The 22,380-nt window shown below is 43.9% G+C and overlaps 1 protein-coding gene across 1 annotated transcript in view; it reads right to left on the reverse strand.

Moving 5' to 3' along the window:
- LMO4 (LIM domain only 4) overlaps positions 1-2,477 on the reverse strand; it is a 15,439-nt gene extending 12,962 nt beyond the window's left edge. Inside the window, exon 1 of the mRNA XM_042030278.1 lies at positions 2,154-2,477. The gene's annotated coding sequence lies outside the window, so the exon portion shown is untranslated. The remainder of the gene's footprint in view (positions 1-2,153) is intronic.
- Positions 2,478-22,380: the final 19,903 nt, after the last annotated feature.

Below are 22,380 nucleotides of genomic sequence, written 5' to 3' on the forward strand. Positions count from 1 at the left end.
GGGGCAGGGGCGCGGCCGCGCAGCTGGCGGGGAGCGGCGGGCGCGGGGGGCAGAGCGAGCGCAACCCGCCGCCCCTCCCGCTCCGGGCTTGTGCAGCTGCAGCTCACAAGTCAGGAACAGTCCCGGGGTTTGTTTTGCTTATGAAAAAAAAGTGTGTGAAGACTAGAGGGGGGGGGGAAGTTGTGAAACTGGTTTTTCAGTCTAGGAGAGGCTCCGCAGGCTTGGGGTGGTAACGAGGGGCTCCGGACCGGCCCTCGAGGCCTTGGGATTTTATTTTTTGTAGTTTTATTTTGGAGAACTAAAAACACCCAGAGAAACTGGGTGTTTTTACTCCAGATTGAGGACGCTGGCCCGAATAATAGATCGTTGAACTTTAGGACGCCAGTTAACTTCCTACACAAGTACACTCAACTTTTGTCTCGCTAATCTGCCCTTGATCAGCAGTTTAAATGCTAAAGCTTTGTTACTAAAAAAAAAAAAAAAAAGTTTACCGACCCTAGGAAAGCAGCAGAGTAATGAAGTGCACCGCTCCGGCTGCAGTTACTCTGGCCGCCCCCGAAACTGCTACTAAGGGCATTTTTCACTTTCTAATAAATGCTTTATGCAAGCAGGACAACCGAGAGATAATATAGGAATCAATTCATAAAGCTTACTCTAAACCGATTAATTTGTTGCCTTCAATCCAGAGTCCAATAAACTCCCGGTGTTCCTCTAGTCACTTATACTATAAAAAGATCAAGTTATTTACTGCCAATTAAGCAGCATGTTTTGTCTTTGTCCTTTGTAAGCCGTATGTGCTCATGCCGAGGCATCTGGCTATCTGCTAAGGACCTTCAGACTGATACGTCCAGAGCAGCGAGGACGAACTTTTCCTGCCACTGGCCCAACTCGACTGCAGGAGAAGAACTGAGGCCGATTTAAACACACATTTCCTCAGAAAGAGTACCTGGAGGTATGTCCAGTGACCGCACAATAAACCAGGAGAACTGCACCAATTAAGCTGTAACAAAAACCCCGAGACTTTATAAAGAAAACCACTCTAAAAGCCATTAGCATTGCATTTATCCGAATGCATCGTATACCTTTATGTAAATTGATTTCTGATGCATTTGTTCAAGGAATTGCCTTTTGTTACAGTTTCCAGCTACAGCTTAATGAATCTGCATTTCCTGCTCTGAGTCCTTAAACCGTTTTCCTACGCTTTAAATCACTTCGGATTTCTTAAAAGAAAGAAAAAGGCTCCATGCCACCACCTTAACCTGTTCTTTGTCGAAGATAAATATGTGTAAATATAAAATGGGAAACGTTACACTGAGAAAACCATCCAGTAACCCCATTAAGCTAAAGCTCTTAAGGACAAGCAATACCTTAATGCTGATTAAATCTAAAAAGATGAATCAAGAGGACTGACCAGAAAGTGACTCCCTTGATAACTAAGGACGGGCCCTCATCAAGTTTCATTTAGAGTTGGGGGGGCGGCCCGCCGCAAGCTTTTAACTTAAATAGGCTTACTCGAGTAATTACAAAGCCAAGCAATTTAGGTCCTGGGATAGGAGTCAGTGAAATAGAAAGCAGAGCTAGAAGCTAGAGGCAAAATACCCCCCTTTTAACAGCGTCTCTGCTGCTTTTTTAATGGAGACCAAGGGAGGGACAAGCGGAGACCTGGAAATTTGTAGTACAAAAATGGATGCTTAATTCATGTCTTGGTTTTAATTAGGTGATTCACCGAATTTCTCCTGGATTGAAACAAAAGACCGTGTGCGGGGCAGGAAGGGAACCGGAGAGGAGAGAAATAGAGAGCTCACTTTGATCTTTTCTGCCACTGTTTCAGAAAAGTGTTTACTACGGGGGAAGCGGGTGCCCCAGCCTCCCCCCACCCCCCCCCCACCCCACCCCCCCCCCCCCGTCCCCTCCATTCACAGCCGAGGCAGGCAGAGCCCTTTCCCGGCGGCAGCTGGGAAGGGGGGTAAGGGAAGGCGCTCCAGTGGCGGCCGCCGCCAGGCTTTGTACGGGGGGCCGCGACAATGCCCGGGGCCCACGGCGACCCGCTCCGCGCCCCTCCGCCCGGCGGGCAGCGGGACGGCAGCGGCGAGCGGGCGGGCACCGCGCACACGAACGCTGAGAAACACGGGGGAGCGACCGGCACTTCTTACCTGCTTCCCCTCTATATTGCAAAAGGCCGGAGAGCGCCGCTCGGGGTTCCTGAAGAGGTCTCCTTGCAAAGAAACAAGCACAGCGCTCGCCCTCTCGCCGGCTGTTGGGAGCGCTGGAGGGAGCCCCCCGCCCGGCAAGGGGCAGCCCAGGCTGGAAAAATATAGATATTGCTATGAGAGGCGTCTGCCCAGGTCCTTCCTCCAGCTCCCGCTTCCCGGGAGGGGAGCTGCAGAGCTCGGTCCCTGCCGCTGAGCCGCACACGCAGGGCGCCGCCGCCGCTCGCTGCTGCAATCGCCGGGCAAGTTTGGCAATGTGGCTTCACTTTGTGCCGCTTCCCCCCCGCCCCCCCCACCTCCGCCCCCTCTCCGGGCTGCGGCGGCTCCCGAGCCTCCCGCGGCGCGGAGCCGGCCGGCCGCGGCCCGCCGGAGCGCCTCAGCGGAGCGGGCGGGAGCCGGCGAGTTTGAGCGGGGCCGGGTACGGAGCTGCTGCCGGGATCCTGCGGCGGCGGCGCTGGTGCCCGTCTAAGCGTGAGGCTGCAAGTGCGTGTGTGCCCGTGTGAGTGCGTGTGTGCCCGCACGGTGCGCGTGTGTCCGCTCCCCTTACACATGTGTTACTGACAGAGCAGAATCCCAACTACACTCCGGCTGGGCGCCCCCGTCAGCCCGCCGCAGCCAATCCGCCCCCGGCTTGTTCAGGCGGAATAATAAAACCTGCCAATCCCCGGGAAGACAAAGGAATGAGTGAGAGGGGAGGGAAAAAAAAAAAAAAAAAAAGGAGAGGAAGGGAGGGGGCGAGGAGGAGGAGGAGGAGGAGGAGGAGGGGAATGTAGAGGAAGGAGGGAGTCAGGTGGGCAGCGCTGGCCGCGCCGGGCGCTGAGGGGAGGCGCGCGGCCGTGAGGGCACCGTCCGCCCCGCCCCGCCCGCCAGCTCCCGGCCACCAGTTGAGAAACTTGGCGGCGAGGGGTCGTCCTGGCTGTCTCCGAGGACAGGCCTGCTCCGCCCGGGCGGCGGCGTCCCTCGGAGCCCTTCCCGGCTGCTGGGCGCTTCACCCGCCGCCGCGGCCCCACCGAGCCGGGGGGAGGCGCCGAGGGGAGGTGCGGCCGCAGCAGCCGCTTCTTGCCGCCTTCGTGGCGCCCCCCGCTGCCCGCGGCCGGCCCCGGTGCCCGCTCCCCGTCCTGCGCTCCCGTGCCGGAGCGGGGAGAGGCGGCGAGGGCCGTGCCCAGCTCTCCCTGCGGGTGGAGGGGCCGTGTCGCGCCGCCGACTGTCACACGTTCCCCGCAGGAGCTGCGCTGCGGGACTCAGGGGGGCACGGCCCGCGGTGGCCGCCCCAGTGGAGGCTTCGGTGGGTTAAGCAGCCGCAGTTGGCGGCACGGCTTGTCAGCAGGGAAGGCAGCTGCGTTTCTGAGGGAGAAGCCCGGGGATGACGGCAAATCGGAACAAGTAATGGTCAGAGAGGACGCTTAAAACTGTGAAAAACCCACTACGTGTTAACTGCACGCCTGTGAGGCCTAAGTGCAGCACACAGGATAAGCACAGCCGCGAATCGCTGGAACACGCCCCCGGAATAACAAAGTGCTCCTAAATGCGGGTGCTGTCCCCAGCGCAGCTCCGCGCCCGGCCGTGCCCGGCACAGGGAACACACGCGCTCCTGTCACCCCGCGTACGCGGCCGCGCTCCTCTCGCGGCGGCGGAGCCCCATCAGTGGCACATTCCCGGGATCTGTTAAAGGACAGACAAACTTCATAACAGGAGTTTCTCGATTCCAGACCGCTGACGTAAGCAGCAGCCAATGCAGCGCTGGCCGGCCGGCAGCAACGCTCGGGCCGCGCTCGACGGGCGCCGCGGGCAGGGCAGGGCAGGGCGGCCCCGCCGCCCGCGGGCACGTTCGCTGCCCTGTCAAGTATGTGGTGATGGCAGCGTGACCGGGCTACGAGCTCCGTGCGCCCACCCGATGTCCGAGACAACTAAGTATTTAAAACCTGCTCCTGCCGGCGGCTAACGCAGACGCGGTGCCCCGCACAGGTACACGGAACTCTTCCGGGGAGCACTTCCTAAGTGCTCCGGCGCAGGAACGCTGCCCGCCCGCCCGCTGACAGCCCGGCGCTGAGCCCCGGCCGGCAGTCGCAGCCCAGGTGTGCTTTAACCACATCGCCACCTGTGGGTCTCCCGCAGCCCTGCAGCCCCGGCCTGGGCTGGGCACGGAGCCGTGTGCCCAGCAACCATTTAGAATTGGAAGGAAAATCATCTACCGGGGAGAAACGTATTTGGGAAAACGTAGGATAGCGAAGATACATTTTGCTTCTAAATATGTAAGAAATAAAATTTTGACATTTGAATGGCACCACAGGTATGATTTAAACACGGGAGAAAATTATATTTCTGTGTTTCTCCATAGACTGGAGATATGTTCAGAGTCTGCTTAAAGCAGACTTGGGAGCTCATGGAACGCTTCCACAGGGAAAGGGAGAAGAGGACCACTGTTATGGTTAATATTTTTTTAGCATAGGTCTATGAAATATATCATCTGGATGTAATCTCCATGTACATATTATATTTAAACATACTCAGCAGTTTTAGATTTGTTATGTAGGATCTGGTACAACTTAAAATATATAAAGCAACAAGGCATGCTACAGATAATCAACAATCACTGATATTTTAGCTTTCTGACAGTTAAGAGCACAAGAACAGAACAAATGCCAAGCTAAAATAAAATCTACATTGTCTAATTATCTAAGCCTGTAATGGCTGGAAGCTACCAAATTCAGACTGGGAGAGCCATTAGGACCTCTCCTTATTGGAAAAGATATTCTACCAAGAAACTCTGCCATAGGCACTAAAATGTTTACTAGTCTTAAAAATGAGAGTGATACAAAAAACAGGAATTACCTTCTCAAGGAGCAGAGTTTTAAATGGCTTAATGATGTCTTCCAAATAGCATTACAATGTTCATATCTTTTTCTGAAATCTGATCATCACTAATTTTTGTGATTAATTTTAACAGAGGAAACCTTAACTGAGAGCATTTTGCAGAGCAATATTTTTCTAATTTTTCTTTTGTGCAGCATCTGCTGTTGCTGTGCTGTCATCTTCGTTATGTTTTTCATTGTCTATGTGCCATAATGTAATTAGTTAGTTCAACATCATCTGTGCTATTAGATGAGATGTTTCTATGGTAAGTTAACATAGTTCTGTGTAATTGGTAGATTTCAGCAGTAGGCATGAATGTATCCATCAACTTAGGTCGATTTGAGTCCACAAGATTTAAATTCACTTGGCATACGTTATCCTAGAAGACTTTTAATTTTGGCTGAATGGATAAAAAACACAATGCAGAAGAAAATCTGGCTGCTTATATTGCAGTACTGTTGGAGTCAGGGAAAGGAAAGCATAAAATTGCTGGCTTAGTAGTTGCAATCTGAATGTCTGGAAAATGTTACAGCCTGGGATCCAAATCCTTCTTAAACCTAGATGTGCCCCTAAGATACCAGGTAGTCCAGAATTCATCAGAGTTATCTCTCCATTCAGGAAAGGAGTCTTGGTTCTCTTCCTAAATACTGCATTCCTATGGGACCTCTAGGTTCTCTCCCTGAATAGTGCATACCTAGGGGACTCTCTTCCTTTTCTCATTAGAGAGAAATGTTGAGGCTGCTGCTTTGAGATCTTCCATGTGGCACTTTGCTAATCCATGTATCTTGCAAACTACACCTTTTGAACAAACAAACTTCTAAAACAAACCCTCTGATCCCAGTCTCTCCAGAAACAGTGATGAAAAATCAACAGCCATTTCTTACTTTAAAGTAATGCATCCTTTTACTCACATAGATTCTTCTGGTTCAGGCCTCAATCAATTTAAAAATGTGACTGGATTAAGCATTTAAGTCAGATATCCAATGATATGGCAGAGTCGTATACTGGCAGAAGCTGGGAAGAATCCTGGATGGCTTCACTCTTAGCATTCTTTTCTAAGCAGTAGACAGTACTGTTTGCCCAAAAGAGTAAGATAAGTTACATTTAGAAATATGTGTATAGATTTTGACTTGCTTATAAATATATGAGTAACTTTAGTTACAGGAACCCAGAACCATGGGAGGTAATTAGTAGGCACAGTTTGCTTATGTAAGGACTTGCAAGACCCTTTTATCATCACTGTATGCATAACTTAGGACAGGAGCCAAATAATATAAATGTCCGTAATTACAGATATATATTTATATTAACAATAAAGTCCACTTTTGGAAGAGCTCAGGCTGTATTTGTAATGACATCATATGGCTGAAATTACGTTCACCAATTTGTCCTGTGCACATTTCTGTTGGGAGAAATTGATACATTACCACAAGCCATCAATAGCAGAAAGTCCTGCAAGTGGGTTCTGTGACTACAGTCAAAGATATCAGAGTTTGAAATTGTATGTAATTTTTGTTTAAAGCTAACTAAAAGTCTTGAAAGGCCTCCAAAATATGTGTATGTAATAATAAGTTCACAACATAAAACAATCTTAAAATTGGAAATGCTGTGTGAATTTTGAAAGAGGTCTTCACATTCCACAGTCTATAGCCATTTTTTAAGCAAATCAGTTAAAATTAATTTGCTACTCTTAAACATATACTGACAATTGATTTTTGTGATGACATATCTGTAGTGATATGTTGTTTCAAAAATGAATATTTTTATTATTCATATGTCTCCATCTTTAACAAGGAAAAATCCTTTGACAAAGACCTACTATAAACTTATATAGAACTTACCCTTTGGGGTAAAAAAAATGTTTTCTTCACACATACTTTTATAGAACTGGCATTAATATGTTGCCTCTATTCACTAGTCACCTTAACAAATGGGAGGGTGGGACAGCACAATTTGGTGCTGTTTGAAGGCCCAAATTATAGGTAAAAGTGGCCACCAACCTACTTTAAATTTACAGTACAAAAAAGATCAAGTGGAAAGGAATTACAAAAATAAAAATCTGACTCAATCAGCTGACCAAAATGCACTTACCTAATGCAGAGGTACATGTTTATAACACTATCATTTATGCAATGTGTTGCAATGAAAAATGAAAACTTAACTCTAGCCTGTATTATCTAATTAATTAGCCAAGTAACTTTAAATATGCAGAATAAATTAGTATATTATCCCTAAGTGAATAAATAGCATGTTTAATATTTCTTCATGATGTTGTCCACACAAAATACCTTTATAATTGCATTGAAATTATTTTCAAAGATGTGTGTCCAGTAGCAAATCCTATGTAATTAGAATATCTGTCTGAGTATATCCAGGAAATGAATTATTTACATGTAGCTCATTGCGATGGAGGAGTAGGTCTGATATCTTTATGAAGTTCCCATGGCCTCTGAACAAAGCTGTAATGTACAGAAAAGTCCATGACCAATGTTTTCCACCTATTTTGCACCTATTCACAGCTTTGTGGTACCTGGCTTGGGCTGTAGTAAATCAATGGAGGAACATTTGCTCAAGCTGTTTTCTCTGTAGGTCTTCAGGGGACGTTCTCAACCTAGAATTTCATAGGGTTTTGTTCTATGATACGTCACTGATGGGAAGGCACAGTTTTAGCTAATCCATCTAGATGTTTGTGGTGACTGTCTCTGGTGGAAATTTGACACTGGGCATTGTTTCAAGAAGCTGAGAGAAAGCAAGGCACAGGCTGAGCACTGAAACACACACATCCCAGAGATCCCCTGTTGAAGTTGTCTTTTTAATTGAAGGGCTACCAGCATGGTATGAGAAAATGGAGGGTTACAAAAATGAAGAGGAAGAGCAGCCTGGTGACTTGTGTCTGGCAGAAATGCCTCTATCATATTTGATTTGAAATTTACATAGATGCCAGTAGTTATGACACAACTGTCACTTCAAGTTCACTTAACTGGACATGAAACAATAATGACAAACAACCAGAATGACAGTTCTCCTATTCTGCAGTGAGATTCTTCATATCTCAATTCTGCAACATTTCTTCTGTTCACTCCGCCAGACAAATGTGTTTCTGTTATTATGATTTCTCTGCTTGGCTCGGCGCAACATTGCTAAAAGCAAGAGGGAGAGTTTCTAAGCTTTCTATTTAGTTTTTTAGCCCTACCATTTATCAAAGAAAGAGCTTCTTAGTAACAATTTTTAACATTAACTCTTTAATAGTTACTTTGCTGATGTAATCCATTATTTAAAAACATTGTATTGCGTAAGAATATTACATTATTTTTCATACAAAAATATAGCGCTCTACTCCTAGGTTGTTTTTCATAACTGGAGTGACTACTACACTCCATGACCATAACTCTTTTTATCATTCTACTATGATTCAGTAGCTTTTGCTGTCTTATAAACAATCTTACAATTAAGAGCTAATGTTAATGGAATAGATTGTTGTCATAGGATAATGGTTTCCTGCTGCTAGATAAATGCTGTGGCAATGCTAGGACATTTATTGAAAGTAATAGTGAAGACAAAGCTAAGAGATTTATTTTTAAAGCAGGTGCCACAGATCCAGTGACACCATTCTGTTACAATTGTTTTATTTCTATTTCACTAAGAGACTGATGAAGATGGAAGCATTTTGCCTGATGTATGCAAGTGCAGCAAAGTGACAGTGGCTCATTTCACTGTAACTGAATAAGCTGCATTGCACTTGGCTTGGGAAGAGATTTATTGTGTGGCTCATCCAATCAGAAAACAGTTTATCCATTAACTATGGCTTTAAAGTATGTTTTATTTCCATGAACAAGATGGGGCTTGATGCTTTATTTCACAGAAACAGTTATACAGAGTTCACAGAAGAGGACAGAAGTGGGGCCCTTTGGTGCTTATTCCACCAGTCATTCCAGAAGCACCCCCCTTTCCTCTGTGCCACAGGGATGGCAGGCTGGGGAGAGTGAACCTGTCCATAGTGTGTGCCCCTCCTCCTAAATCAGTGGTTCCTTGTCTCCCTTCTGCATTGGAGGGTGTTGCTTCAGTGTTAGCAGAACAGAAATGGCAGCATTGTTCTTACCAGCGCTGCTTTGCAGAGGGTGGGCAGGAAAGTTTTTGTCTAGTCTAGTGTTTCCTCTGTCTTTGCAGTCACAGGAATTTGAAGTTTCGGAAAATATGCCTTCTTCCACTTCCATGATTTCAAAATTGCTCACCCCTGAATCCTCCAATAGAGAACTGTGAAAAACACAGCTTGTAGAGTTTCATAGGCCCTCTATCTGCTCATGTGGAATTGTAATTAAACACCTTGAGTGCCCCAAATATACAGCTCCTACAAAATTGGAGTCAGTTGTCAGGAAGTACGTGGGATCCATTCAATTCGACGAGCTTTGTCTGGACAGCTATGCCCTAATTGCCTGACCTAGGCTTCAACAAATCCTTTGTCTTTTCTTTTGAACTGTGGAGCGGCTATTCCAAGTGGCAGTGCTGTAGCTATGACAGCTTGAGGATATTCCACAAATAATAAAAAACATGATCCCTTCCCACAAACTCTCATCATTCTGAAGCATCTTTAAAGTTGTGTTGTAAAACAGTATAATGACTTTATATAACCATAAAGTCTCTGCTAGGATTTCCTTAAGAAACAAACTAATTTTATTATTAAGGCCCGCAGACCTTGACATCAAACCAGCAATTCACTGCTCCAAGGACTTACTCTCTGTAGCTGCTCAAAACACAGTTCTGAATTAACTTCCAAGACCAGAGCTTGAAGGCAGTAGACAGCTTTAACCTTTTCTTGACCCCAGACACATCCCACAAACAGGAGTTCAGTAAATACAAAACTTTTACTTTAATCCATGTGCAAATATTCTGAGAAATAATTAATTCTTCAATTTCTGAGTTTTAAGGAAATGTTTATACTAACAAATGGGCAAGTGTTACAGTACTTGTTCCAAAGGGCCATCAGGCAATGTTGTTCCTCTGCTGAGCATAGCCCCTTATAAAAGGCAAGCCCCAGAGAGAACATCATAGAGAAAAACAGAAATGAGGGAGACCTGCAACCGTGACAGAATTAACCCTTGCAGCTTTGAGGTCTGTTGGGTCATCTGCAGAATACACAGTGCAGAGCTCTAGCAAATACTTATTCTTCCAACTAAATCTCTATAGCACTTGATCTTGTGCTTGTGCCTTCTGGTATCAATCTCCCATCTGAAGCTTAGGATTCACAGGAACAATCTAGGAGATGGAGAATTTCCAGATCCTTAAATCATTGGAGTCATTTACCTAAGTACCTTTAAGGATGTGATGGTTAGCATTGTAAAGTCTTAGGATTTTATTAAAATACTTGGTGTATCTGTTTAAACTCCCAACTCTGGAATCATGGTGTAAATACAAATCTGCTTTCAACTTTTTCAGTAGGAATTTTGAGTCTTCCTGGTTTGGTAAAACATTAATTCTTAAAGATCAACCAGAAACAAATGATTTGTTCCCATTTAGCATTTTATTTTAAAAATTATTCTCCATTTGATCTAATAAATAGTGAGGAGTCATGACTTCTGGATTTTTGGGATTGCCAGTACAGTAACCGAATGTCTTATCACCACATACTGGATCTGCCCAAGAAATCCTCCTCAATTCAAGGAGTTATTAAACCTATTTTGTTGATATGTTTCTCCACATCACCTGGGACTGAACACAATCAACCAGTATTTCATTTCCATACCCCATACTGCCTTGCCAAGGGAGTCAGTATTCCCCATGTCAGTTATCCTATCATAAGGCAGATCCCCAGTCTCTTGCAGCTCTTTGGACTAAGGCGGTTGGTTGTGTATATCCCACCTGGATCTGGCCCAGATGCTTTATTTCTATTGCATGAGATGATTAATTATGTGGTTTCTTTCTGTTTGTCTGATAGAAGCTGAGGTAAGAGAGTGATGGTTGCTTAGTGCACTGTTATTAAAAAGCTGCTTTTGATAGCCCTGAACAGGCTTGAGTTGTGTGCTACAACTAATCATAAAGCTGCTTGCTTGGAAATGTAATGCTTGTTAATACTACACTGTACTTTTATAAGTGAACGAAATTTTGATTGGCTAGAGTTTAACTATAATCAGTAATTAAGGGTCAGCCATCCAGTAAACTCATTAGTTTACACCAATTACATTTGGTATAGTAACTAATGATTTCAGGGATCAAGCCATTTATTTCTAGGCTTTCAAAGTATAATTATTGTGTAAATCAGATAGAGTGTAAATCTTTTCCATACGTTTTGGTTGGTAATTGAGAAATAAAATGGTTTCCAAATGTATTCTTTGTCCAGGTTTTGTTCTGCAGTAGATCTCTCTGGGGACTCTTTAAAGTATATGGAAAAGGTGATGTCAACAGAAGTGTACGCTGGGCAAACTGAAACAGGATTAATTAATAGAGATGAAAGAGAAAAGCCAGCCCTTTGCAAATTATGGTCCAGGTCTCAACTTGGACATCACACCTTAAAATGACAGTTTACAATCTTAAGCATGAGTCACACAGATTGACAAGTATTCAAAATAGAAGAGAATTAAAAGTCCTTTATGTTTAATGTATAAAGGCCTTTCCAATATGCAGTCTTTAAGATGGTGTAATCTCTGGAGCATTTTGCTTTGAAGTTTAATATGTAGCTCCTCACATCCACATAACATTTTCAACACGTTAAACAAATTAGTCTCTGGTTACAGGAGTTTTTAGATATTTACAAGTTGCCGTTTAACTAAATTTAATATGTGCCAGTGAAGTTGCTCATGCACTTGTTCATTTAGAAAAATGCACTTTTGGAATGATTAATAAATAAACCAGCCTTTCCTATGCCTTCAACTTTGGTGTTTATTTGAAAGCAATCTACTTTAAAAAGACATTAATATCCCTAGAATTATTATTAGAATAATTGCTTTTACTCTTCTTGGAACACACATTTTTTCTCATTTCCCTTCAGCACAGACAGCTTTTGACTCAGATATAAACTTCCTATTATTATTCCCCACTCCCCACCCCAAAAATGAAGAATAGGAATTATACACTTTTCACTAAGGAATAATTAATTTGTCTCAAGTATTAGAACAGAGAATTGTAGAATGACTTTGAATGGTAGTCTCTAAGGAACAGCATTGTTTGTTCTCTTCAGTCTTTAATGAGCTTTAGTAAATGGCCAGGAAAAATTACCTTCTTTCTGTAATATGAGAGAAGCGAAGAATGAAGGAAGCTATAGAATCCCGAGGAGGAAAGGAGCAGACACACACACACACACACCCCCCCTGTACACATCACTTCCAGTGGTTAGTGTTCTTCTTTGGAACTGAGCACTAGAGCTCTAGTTTTCCATTACAGTTAAAACATATAATGTCCCTAATATTTTTGTAGGAGAGAAAATTCCTGGATGTCTCCCACACACTGACAGTATCTGGCTTATGTTGAGGGACAACTGCCTATAGCTAAGATCTGGAAGTCATTCTGGCTTTCTCTGTTTTGGCATTGATTTTGTATTTTAAGACTCTTTAGTGTATTTTTATTGTATTTCCACCTTTAAAAGCAATTTGCCTTGTCGTGCTCCAGCGTGCTGCCCTGTCTTTTAATAGAATTCTTTTCCCTCCACTGCATATTTGCTGCCGCTCCTGTCCAGAATGGTAACTGAGGCAGCCCTGGCAGGTGTTTGTTTCAGCTACAGCTACAAACCTGTCACCATGGATAACAGAGTACATTCAGGAGCACGCTTGCCTTCCCTCCCCTCCAGTCTCTACACGTCCTCACCACCCAGTCCCACATCAAGTCCCTGGTGCTATGGCTGCTCCATGGCTGCTCTGTGGTATGAGGGAGCTGACCAAGTGAGATCAGCACAGTTCTAAAAAGATCTTGTTGAACAAGGTCTTTCTCCAGTCTATCCCGTTGGTGCTGTTCCAGTTTGTATGGAATAATTAAATGGATTAAATTGATTGTTCTGTGTGCTTGCTCTCAAAGCACTACTGAGAGCAAGAAACCTGGGGTTTGCTACCATCTTCCAGGGAATGCCTCCATACTTGGTATTAAGTATTGACTGGGGCAGGCCCTGTCAGACGTGGTTTCCCCACCCAGGTGAGTGTCTCCACTACATGACTGACAAGTCAAGCACAAGCTTTCCCACTCAAAGAAAGGACTTGGGTCACCCTCCTCACAGAACAGTTGGGTAGGGTGCAAATTCGGGGGGCAAGAGATTCAAGTTCAAATTGCCTCAGGCAGAGCCTAAATACAAGTCTCCCATATCTTGGCTAAATTACACCAGCCAGGAGACTGAACCACAAAAGCTCAGGAGAGGAAGATGAGCACAGGAGCAAGGAGGAGAGACATGCAAAAGGTGACAGTGCTGTCATTATTATTCTGTGAGAAAAACCTGGCACAGGTGTGCAGTTCCTAGAAAGTGGCAGAGCAAGTGTGGTGAGTAGGTAAAGCAACACACGGTGTTACACCACCTTGGTCTGATCGTGGCTTTGGATCATGGGAGGTGCTCTCATGACAGACATCAGATTGCTGACTAGAGCTCAGGGTCACGAGGGATGTGAAGAGAGATGATGAAAGTGGGGAGAGCTGCCTGGATCCATCCCACACATTTAGGGAAAAGATAAAAGTAAAAAGCTGCTGCCAAAGTAAAAATAATTTCTATCATGGGCTCTCTTCAGTGCAATTGTTAGAGAAGAATAAATGGAGAAAGATGGTTGAAAGATAGATAGGAGACAGTGAGAACGGGACTAGTAAGTGAGGCAGAAATGTTGGAAAGAAGACAAAGAGGAAGAAACATCAGAGAGCAACAGGAGGACTGGACAAAGGAAAAACCATTACTTACCGAGACACTTCACCTCTCATTGCTTCAATCTTCTGGCAATAAAATAATAACAATGAGAGAATCACAGAGCATTTCAGTGACTTTGAAGTCCATAAATATTTAGGAGACATTTAAGTGTCCTGTTGATGAGGATTGTGTTAAAAAGAGAGCAGGAAAAATTAAGAGAGTGTTTTGACAAGCCTAAATCAGGTCTATCAGGAGGAAGAAAGGAACAGAACTTACATGCTTGATTTTGTATGTGTAACTGAGTATTAAAATCCACACCCAAGAACACTTATGCTTCTTAATAGAAAAAATTGGGCCTTTTTCAGAGCAGTAAGAACACATGGTTTAAAGCATGCAGCCGCTCTTCTTCAGTAACAACCCACTGTGACTCCTATAATTTATTTCTCCCAAGATTCATTTGAACATCTGCAGTATCATTATTTGAGTTTGTTATACTATTAGCTTTAAAGTTTTATAAGCCATACAGTAGGATAGGTGACAAGCTGAAAAGTTAAGGAGGGTTAATTTAAAAGTTTTAAAGCAAAGCTATTTTTGAGTTATATAAGTAAAAAAAAGGCATCTGAATCCAAACCTCCATGGTTACATTTAAGTAACTCAGAAACTGCTGAAAGGATTTTCTTCAAACTTCACTCAAGACAAATCCCTCTGGGCTAAGACCAAGCATGAGAATTTAACTCAAAAGGTGATTGTTGTCTGAAGGGAGTTTTCTTTTTCTTTTTTCTCCCCTCCCCTCTTTTTGCTTGTTTTGTTTTCAATGTTCTGAAAAAAAAAATAGCACTAAAAAAAAAGTAAGGTTCTGGAGTGTAACTGTTTCATATCCATTTTATCATTGTAATAAGAAAAATGCTGTGTGTAAACTACCTTTTCATTAAAAGCAGACCTCCTGCTTCGCTTTCAGCCATTCTAGCAGTCTTTGTACCCACCTCTAGCAAGCATTTGATAGCACTGTAACTGATGGCTGAACAGAGAAGTATCAAGCTGTACTCTCTGCCCCATCTGCAGCTTCTGTGCATGCCTCAGCAGCTCTGAGCAGCTCTAGTACTACCCTAAATGGACAACTGAGGATTCTCCTAACAGGAAGTCTTTGGAGAGCAGACAATCAGCAGCTCTGCAGAACTCTGCCCTTCGCTTCCCCATCCCCAGTTCATGGGAGGTGAAGCATGCTCTGTAGCTGCATGCTGACCTAAACCATTTCTTGCTGGTCCAGGATTTGGAAGGCAAGAAAGGCAGCTGGTAGTCAGGCTTTTCTCACTCACATTTAACTTGGGGCATCTGGCACTGTCATTCAGTCTTCCCCTTTACAGTTGCAACCAAGGGAGTCACCTCCTAGTTGTGTGGCGAAATGAACCTGTGTAAAGGAAAAACCTGAACAACAAAGTTGGAAATCTCTATTTTATTTTTCAAAGCCCTTGAAGCCAGTCCTCTTTCATAGCAGCATCATGGGTCCTGGTAGCCTGATTATCTGGATTAAAAAAAAAACCAAAAAAAAAACCAGAGGAATTTTTTTTCTCCTGTTCATTTCAACTCTCTCCCACATTTTGGTTTCTACAAATTGTCCCAGGGCAGACAAGAGCCCTTCCCTCCCCCTTCTACCAGGCTTGTTTCTGATTCTCTAGCAGCACGTCCCAGTTACTCACTTGTTTGGTTTTTTTTCCATTTGCAACTTTTGCCCCCTCCAAAGAGCTGCCTTGCCCAGGGAAATTACAGTAACTTATTTTATTTCAAATGCATTCAGAAAGACATTTTAATTGTTTCTTTTCATTTAGAGCAGCATCCAAATTTGGAATTTGTGAAAAACTGAAGGGGAAGGTTTAGAATCTATTTGCTGCACTAATTCACTGCATTTAACCCAGGCAACTCAGATATATGGAGAATCACCTTCCCTTGCCTATCTTCCATATACATGACCTGGATTAAGAGCTGCTTTGGGCAAGGAAGCCCAACTCATTGTTTGTGGCCCTAACACAATGTGGCTTGCAAATTGTGGCAATACTGTAACACTTAGGGATTTGTTTCAGGAGATCCTGATTTTGGAACCGAAATACATGTTTCCTGATGACTGCTAATAGTGAACAGTGGGAAATATGGCTGAAATCGGCACACAGAGATGCATCAGGAATCCAAAGTCTTAGATTCAGTTTTTAATTTTGGGTAAGTCTACTGTGGCAAAACAGAGAGGCCTTAGAGTTGGTATCAGGATGTGGTAGCCTGCAGAGGGATAAGCAGCTCCTGGAAGCTTACAGCTGTACCACCCTACAGGCACAGGCAAGTTTCGGCAAACACTGGAAAAAACAGAGAAACTTAAAGAAAAAAACCCACAATATTTAAGCAATCAGATAGCTTTTCCATTCATAAATGTCCCATCTACTCTCCACCACCAAATTCTGGGGTATCATTTTTCAGTCAGCACTTGGCACTCAGCACTTTTAGCTGTCTGCTGCTATCTCATTCATACAGCTTTTTCATTGCAGGTCAATATTATCTGACTAGGTTCAGATTAAATCTTAATACACCGTTCATCTGAAAAACACCAACTCCAAGCACATTGAAAAATTGCAAACATGAACAGTATAGTTTCCATGGATGAGGTTGTATTAAAATGTATTCCAAAGGGAAGAGTTGCAGGAAAAAGAGGAATGTGAAGTTATGATCACAGAGGAGAATGCCCTTTTTCAGCTGGGATTTTATGTAAGAGCGAGAACGAATGTGACAAAGAGAAGAAAGGTCCGTCTCCTCGCCACTGCTTCTCTAGCAAAGAAGATTTTCACATCAGCCATGGTAAAATTAGACAGAGGAATAGCAGATCTGAATATTGTATGGGAAGATGCGAAATGAGGAAGAGTTCAGTGCAGTTCAAGGATGGCAAAGTATAATGAAGGCAAATGGAAAGAAAGAGCTGAAACTGGAAGAGATGAACTGAAGGAGCCTAATATGAAGACAGAAGTTTAATTAATAAAGACAGGCAGAGCAAGCTGAACAGAGAAGACTCATTTAAAATGTCAAAATATATCTTTAGTTGTGGCAGCTAAAGTAAAAATAAAGGCAACATACATGGGAAAAATGTGAAAGTTGAGGGGTGCAAGATTGGGTTCAAGGATCGGAGTGCTGTGAAAACTGGAGACTAACAGGAAAGCTCCTCTGGGAGATGACAGCACTGTCTCTAGTGCTTATTGCTGTCTTCCAAAAACCCAACACACTGCTCCATTAGCAAAAGGGATCAAAAATCACCTTCTAATCTGTTTAAGGCAGCGAGATTAATTTCACCTGGTGATGAACATGGATATGAGCTAACCAGGCTGGCTTTACTTGTAGTGCATTAAGGAATGCTTGCTTGGCCTCTTCTGATGGCAGAGATACGGGAAGGGACCAGGGCAAGCAGCAAAATGTGGTGTGGTTTTCAGCTAGTAAAGGATGTCTAAAGGCACTGGTGAAGATATTTGTTTGGTATAGGAGAACACATGAACATGAAGACTGGAACCACTACAATCTTAAGGTTGAATAAAACTCAAGGAAAAAGTTACCATCAGCAATACGGAGAGCGAGAAAATGTGCTCTTTCTACATCTCACTGATATGTGACTTGCATAAAGTGAATTGGTAGAGTTAGGAAGCACACCAAAAACTGAGCTTCCATACCAATAATTTACTTCTATTATCCAGAGTGGTTCTGTTCTCCAAGGTGGGTAGGTCATGGGAAGTTTGTTTCACTTCAGCTATTGCTACAAGAATTCAGAGAGAGAAGAAACAAGAATTTTGGTTCTAAAAGTGGAGAGATTTTAGAAACATTAAAATAATGTATTAAACTGAAACATGGAAATATTCTTAGTAGTCACCCCTGTGTTTCTCCCTAAAATTATAGCTGAGAATCACAAATCAAAATTTTGTTGAGAGGTCACCTCTTCTGTATTTTTAGAGGGACTGAAGCTCTAAAACATTTGCCATTACTTTTATATCTATCTTCTATGTTACCATTTATATTGAGGCTCTTAGTATCTGACTCAGTAGGCCTTACGTTGTTTAGTTCTCCACAATTTAGCTCCTTATTTTTTGTGCCTGTCATTCACGCTTCTGTAAAGTTCAGCTGAAACCAGTAGTTCGTGTTACTGGTACTCTGCATTGCAAAAATTAAGAAATAGAATTTGCAATCCAGGTTGTTCGCAGAACATTTTTATACAGCACATAATTTGCCAACAGCTAAATTAATCTTGCTTCACAATGTGAGGCTGTGTACATGCGGTTTCTGATACAGAAGGCTCCAGTGAAATCAATGGTATAGGCATCATATTAACTCAGAACCAGCTTCTTCAGGTCCATGAAGCTTAGTCATGTGCCTGCTAATTTAGAACTCAAAGGTAAGCAAGAATCTCAGCTCTCCTTTTTAAACAGTGTGAAGTTTCAATCCAATTTACCTTGCGTAGATGAAAACATAAATCAGTAGCTGGTCTCCACTGCACATACTAATTTAATGAGCTGGGGCTTTGACCACATGTGTATATACACTCTGGGAACCTGAAGACCTTTCCCTCTATGCTGCATTAGGTTTGGATGCATGCCAAAGGACTATCTATAAGCTGAAGGGAATGGGGAAAGGCGGTCTGGCTCACCAGTGAGCACCAGGGTCTAAAACTAGGGTATGAGACACGAGTCAGGGGTCAAGTACCATCCATAACCTCCAACTGATGATCAATTGAAGAAATTCAAGAGCTGCTGCAAGTAGCACCACAGCCCAGACAGCAGCCCCAAAACATGTCTCAGGACAATGTCTACGGTCATCATAGCTCGGCTGGAAAGGGCTGGATCCAGTACAATACAGAAGATCTGGAAGAAAGCTCCAAGAAGAGGGTGACACAAAGGTTTCCTCAAACCTACATTTTGGCTCATTGCCTAGGGTACTACAAAACAAAGCACATTTGGGGTTTTTTTCTAGTAGGCCTTCAAAAAAAGTGTGTAATGACAACTCTGTCAGAATGCAAAATGAAGTTTAGAATAAAAAGACAGAGGATAAATATTCATGCACAGCCATCAAGTCTGCTTTGGCACCGTTCACATTGTGTGACTTTTGTTGACCTGACAAGACTGTGACCTGAAACACAGAATCCAAAACAGCAGTGTCTCCTTAACTCTTGTCTCCTCTCTGCCTTGTCCCAAAGACCATTGACCCAGAGGGATGAAGCCTTGGATTTATCATTCTCAGACCTCCGTGCATCTGTCCATTCACAAACAGGTCCCTTCTGCAGTACTGGTCTAAACCAATTCTCTTCACACACTTGTCCAGGCAACAACTCATCCAGTCCCATGCTGCCTATTTTGCAGATGTGCAAAATAGTGAAAATAGACTTCTCTGAGGAGATGTTCCTGAGCAGATAATCTTAAAAACGTGACTACCAATGTCAGGTGTCTTTGGCTTCCCAGAGAAAGTCAAGGTAAAGCTAGGAAAAAGCAGAATAAAGGCAATGGATATGGGTACAGCATAGAAAACCAAAATGCTGCTGCAACATCAATTCATCATACGAAAGCAGAGACTGCTAAGGCACATTCAGATAGGGCTAGTACTGGTCACCTCTGACTATGGTTACACTCCTCTCTCTAACATCAGAAGAATGAAATCTATGTCAGATTTTTGCTTAGGTGCCAAAGGAAAAAGGAAATTGTATTAACCATCTCTGAGAATCTGAACAACAGAATTAGTGATTTATGCCTGAAATTAATTTTAAAATAAGTGTGTTTATCTTAGCTTATCAAATCAGTTATTAAAAAAATTAGAAGTTCTGTGATGTGAGAACAAATTACTCTGAGAATGAAATGTCAGGACATCCCCAGCCTGTGGGATGGGAGGACCATCTGCTATCAACATCTAGGAAACTTGCTTTGGGTGGAAAGTTTCCTTGTAGCCTCATTCTTTGTTAGAGTAACTGACTTTAGCTCTTATTGCTCTGGTTCTATCCATAACTTTAGTTCAGGGTGCCTCAAATTTAGGCCTTGCTGAGGACCCAAGCTCACTGCCCTCTAAAAGGGAATAGTCCTCTATGCTGGGGTCTCTCAGTGGAGTCATGCTGAAATCAAAATAACTTTGCACAGGCACAGGAATCCCTGCTGCCAGGTCCCAGACCACAGTACAAATAATGCTTGTCTAGAAAACACACACACAGGTTTTCTGCCTTGAAGAAAAGCCAGCAGTAACAATTTGATTATATTTTTTTCTCTCTTAGCTACATGAGACTGCAATTTATTTTTGCATATTTTCATTATGCAAAGTCACACTGGACCCAACAGTGCAAGTACCCCCTCTTCATTCTGTTGATGTTTGGTTTCTTATTAGAAATGTTATCAGAAGGTAAACACAGTGCACAGGAAAGTTTACTGCAAAGTAACAAGGTTTCAATACCATACCACACCATGCCGACAACTCAGAAATGTTTTAACAGGTTAAAACTATTTTTGGTAATTACAAAGAAGCTGAAAGAAAAAGCATTCCCCTTAAGCTGACAAGATCCATTTTATACAGAAAGAGACAAGATATGAGACCATGAAAATTGTACAGACACAAATATTTGAGATGTAACTGAGAGGCAGAAAAATATATTCAAATGATCATTGATTGAGCAACATGGAAAAATTCTCTCAGCAGGAAAACCCAGATTTTTACAGGTCGCTGAGAAAGCACAACAGGCACTGCTTTTGTGACAATACATAACACTTCCACCTGAAATTTTACAACCACTTCTAGATATCGATGACTGTCTCTTTTGATATAGCTATTATTGCTTTTTTTTTTTTTTTTTCTTTTTTTCTTTTTTTTCTTTTTTTCTTTTTAAGATAGAGAAACCAGGTTTCCAGAATGACTAAGAGACTTTACAAAGGTCAAACAGTAAGTCAGGGACAAAGACAGAAACAGACTAGTTCTTCCCGATCTTATTCTCAATCTACCCCATTAACAGATTGTTCAACCATGAAAAACGATCTCTTCCCTGTGAAAAGGTAGGTTTTGCAAGGAAGATAACAAGTTCCACCCGTCTCTCCAGCTGATACTAGCAATAGTGAAAATTTCATTCTGCAGAAAAACTGCCGATGCAGCACTTGTAAAAAAACTCCAAATTCATGTGCAGATCAGAAACTGCCGGAGCACTTTCAACAGCTGCAGCTACCACACACTTGCAGAGAGTCATTTGAACTCATCAGATCTGACTCTGGGACAGACAGCAGAGCCCAGATGGCTCGGCAGTACACAAAGCCCTCCAGCCTCACGTGGGACGAGGCACGGCGTGGTTGGGGCCCCGCAGATTTTCTGGGCCCCAGGTTAAGATGGGAGAGCCCAGTGCAGCAGCCCCACCGGGCGCCCGCCGTGCTGCTAAACGGGGGATGCCGACAGGACACGTACACGTGCAAGCATTTAAATAGTTGTTATTGGGGACTACACGAAAGCCTACAATAGACATTTTGCCTTGGGATGTTTTCACTGCTCTGTTGCAAAAAAAGCAATAAAAATATGTGCTAGTCTGAGGGCTCTTTCTCTGTTTAACCAGCCCCTTTATTATTATCCAGCTTCTCTCAGTACATATGCTTTCTCCTGACAAGGCTGTACTGCTCCAAAGGGCAAAGCTCAGGTCTCAGGCAGGGGTTCTCGTCTTTTTTACGTGTCTGACTTCACTACAGGTCAGACTGGGATGGATTTGAGGGTGTCTGTCCACAGGCCTGTACAAAGCTGGCCCTTTCAGCTGAGCCAGGTAACTGACCCCAAGCCCAGCCTGGCTGCGCAGGGTGAGAGCTGTGCCAGCCCTGCATCCAGCCCCACCACCCCGCCCATGGCGCTGGGAGCACCCACGGCAAAAGGGTGTTCAGCAGTGCCGGCCGTCCACATCCCCGGCAGTAACCAGCTGGAGGAAGCTTGGAAAGCCCGGCCTTTTTATTCTCCAGAATTAAGACTTTGATTAGCTGCTGGCACAAGACCAAAACTCCATCTGAAATGCTTTAGACAACCCATCTGCACTGGGTTTGGGAGCCTGAGGAGCGCATGCTGTGGCCCGCTCCTCACCCTTGCCAGGCGAAAACAAGGGGGAAAGCAGAGGGTGCGGAGCCTGGCTGGGGAGGAGCGCCCAGGGGCAGCGGGAGCGCTCTCACCTCCGCACCCAACCCGAACGCACCGCCTCATGCCGCCCCTCCGGGCTGCCCCAGCCTGCACAGCTGCAGCCCGCGGGGCCTGGCCCGGGGCTCCATGGCCACCCTGGGGGTCGCAGGCTGGGTCCTGCCAGTCCCTGTGCTTGGGGGAAGCCTGGGCTGCGCTCCTCCTGCACCCACCCGTGGCTGGGGGCCCTTCCCTCCCCTTACCCTCCCAGACCCCCGTGGTCCTTCAGGAGCACCTCATGATAAATTCCATAATTATTCAGCTCTTACTACCAACACCAAAATACATCGCTCAGAGTAAGTTAGCTGAAATTCATTAGAATAAGACATC

The sequence above is a fragment of the Corvus kubaryi genome, unplaced genomic scaffold, assembly GCF_017639235.1.
Source record: "Corvus kubaryi isolate FWS band 111438036 unplaced genomic scaffold, C.kubaryi_AGA036_p1.0 37334, whole genome shotgun sequence".
Classification (NCBI taxonomy): domain Eukaryota; kingdom Metazoa; phylum Chordata; class Aves; order Passeriformes; family Corvidae; genus Corvus; species Corvus kubaryi.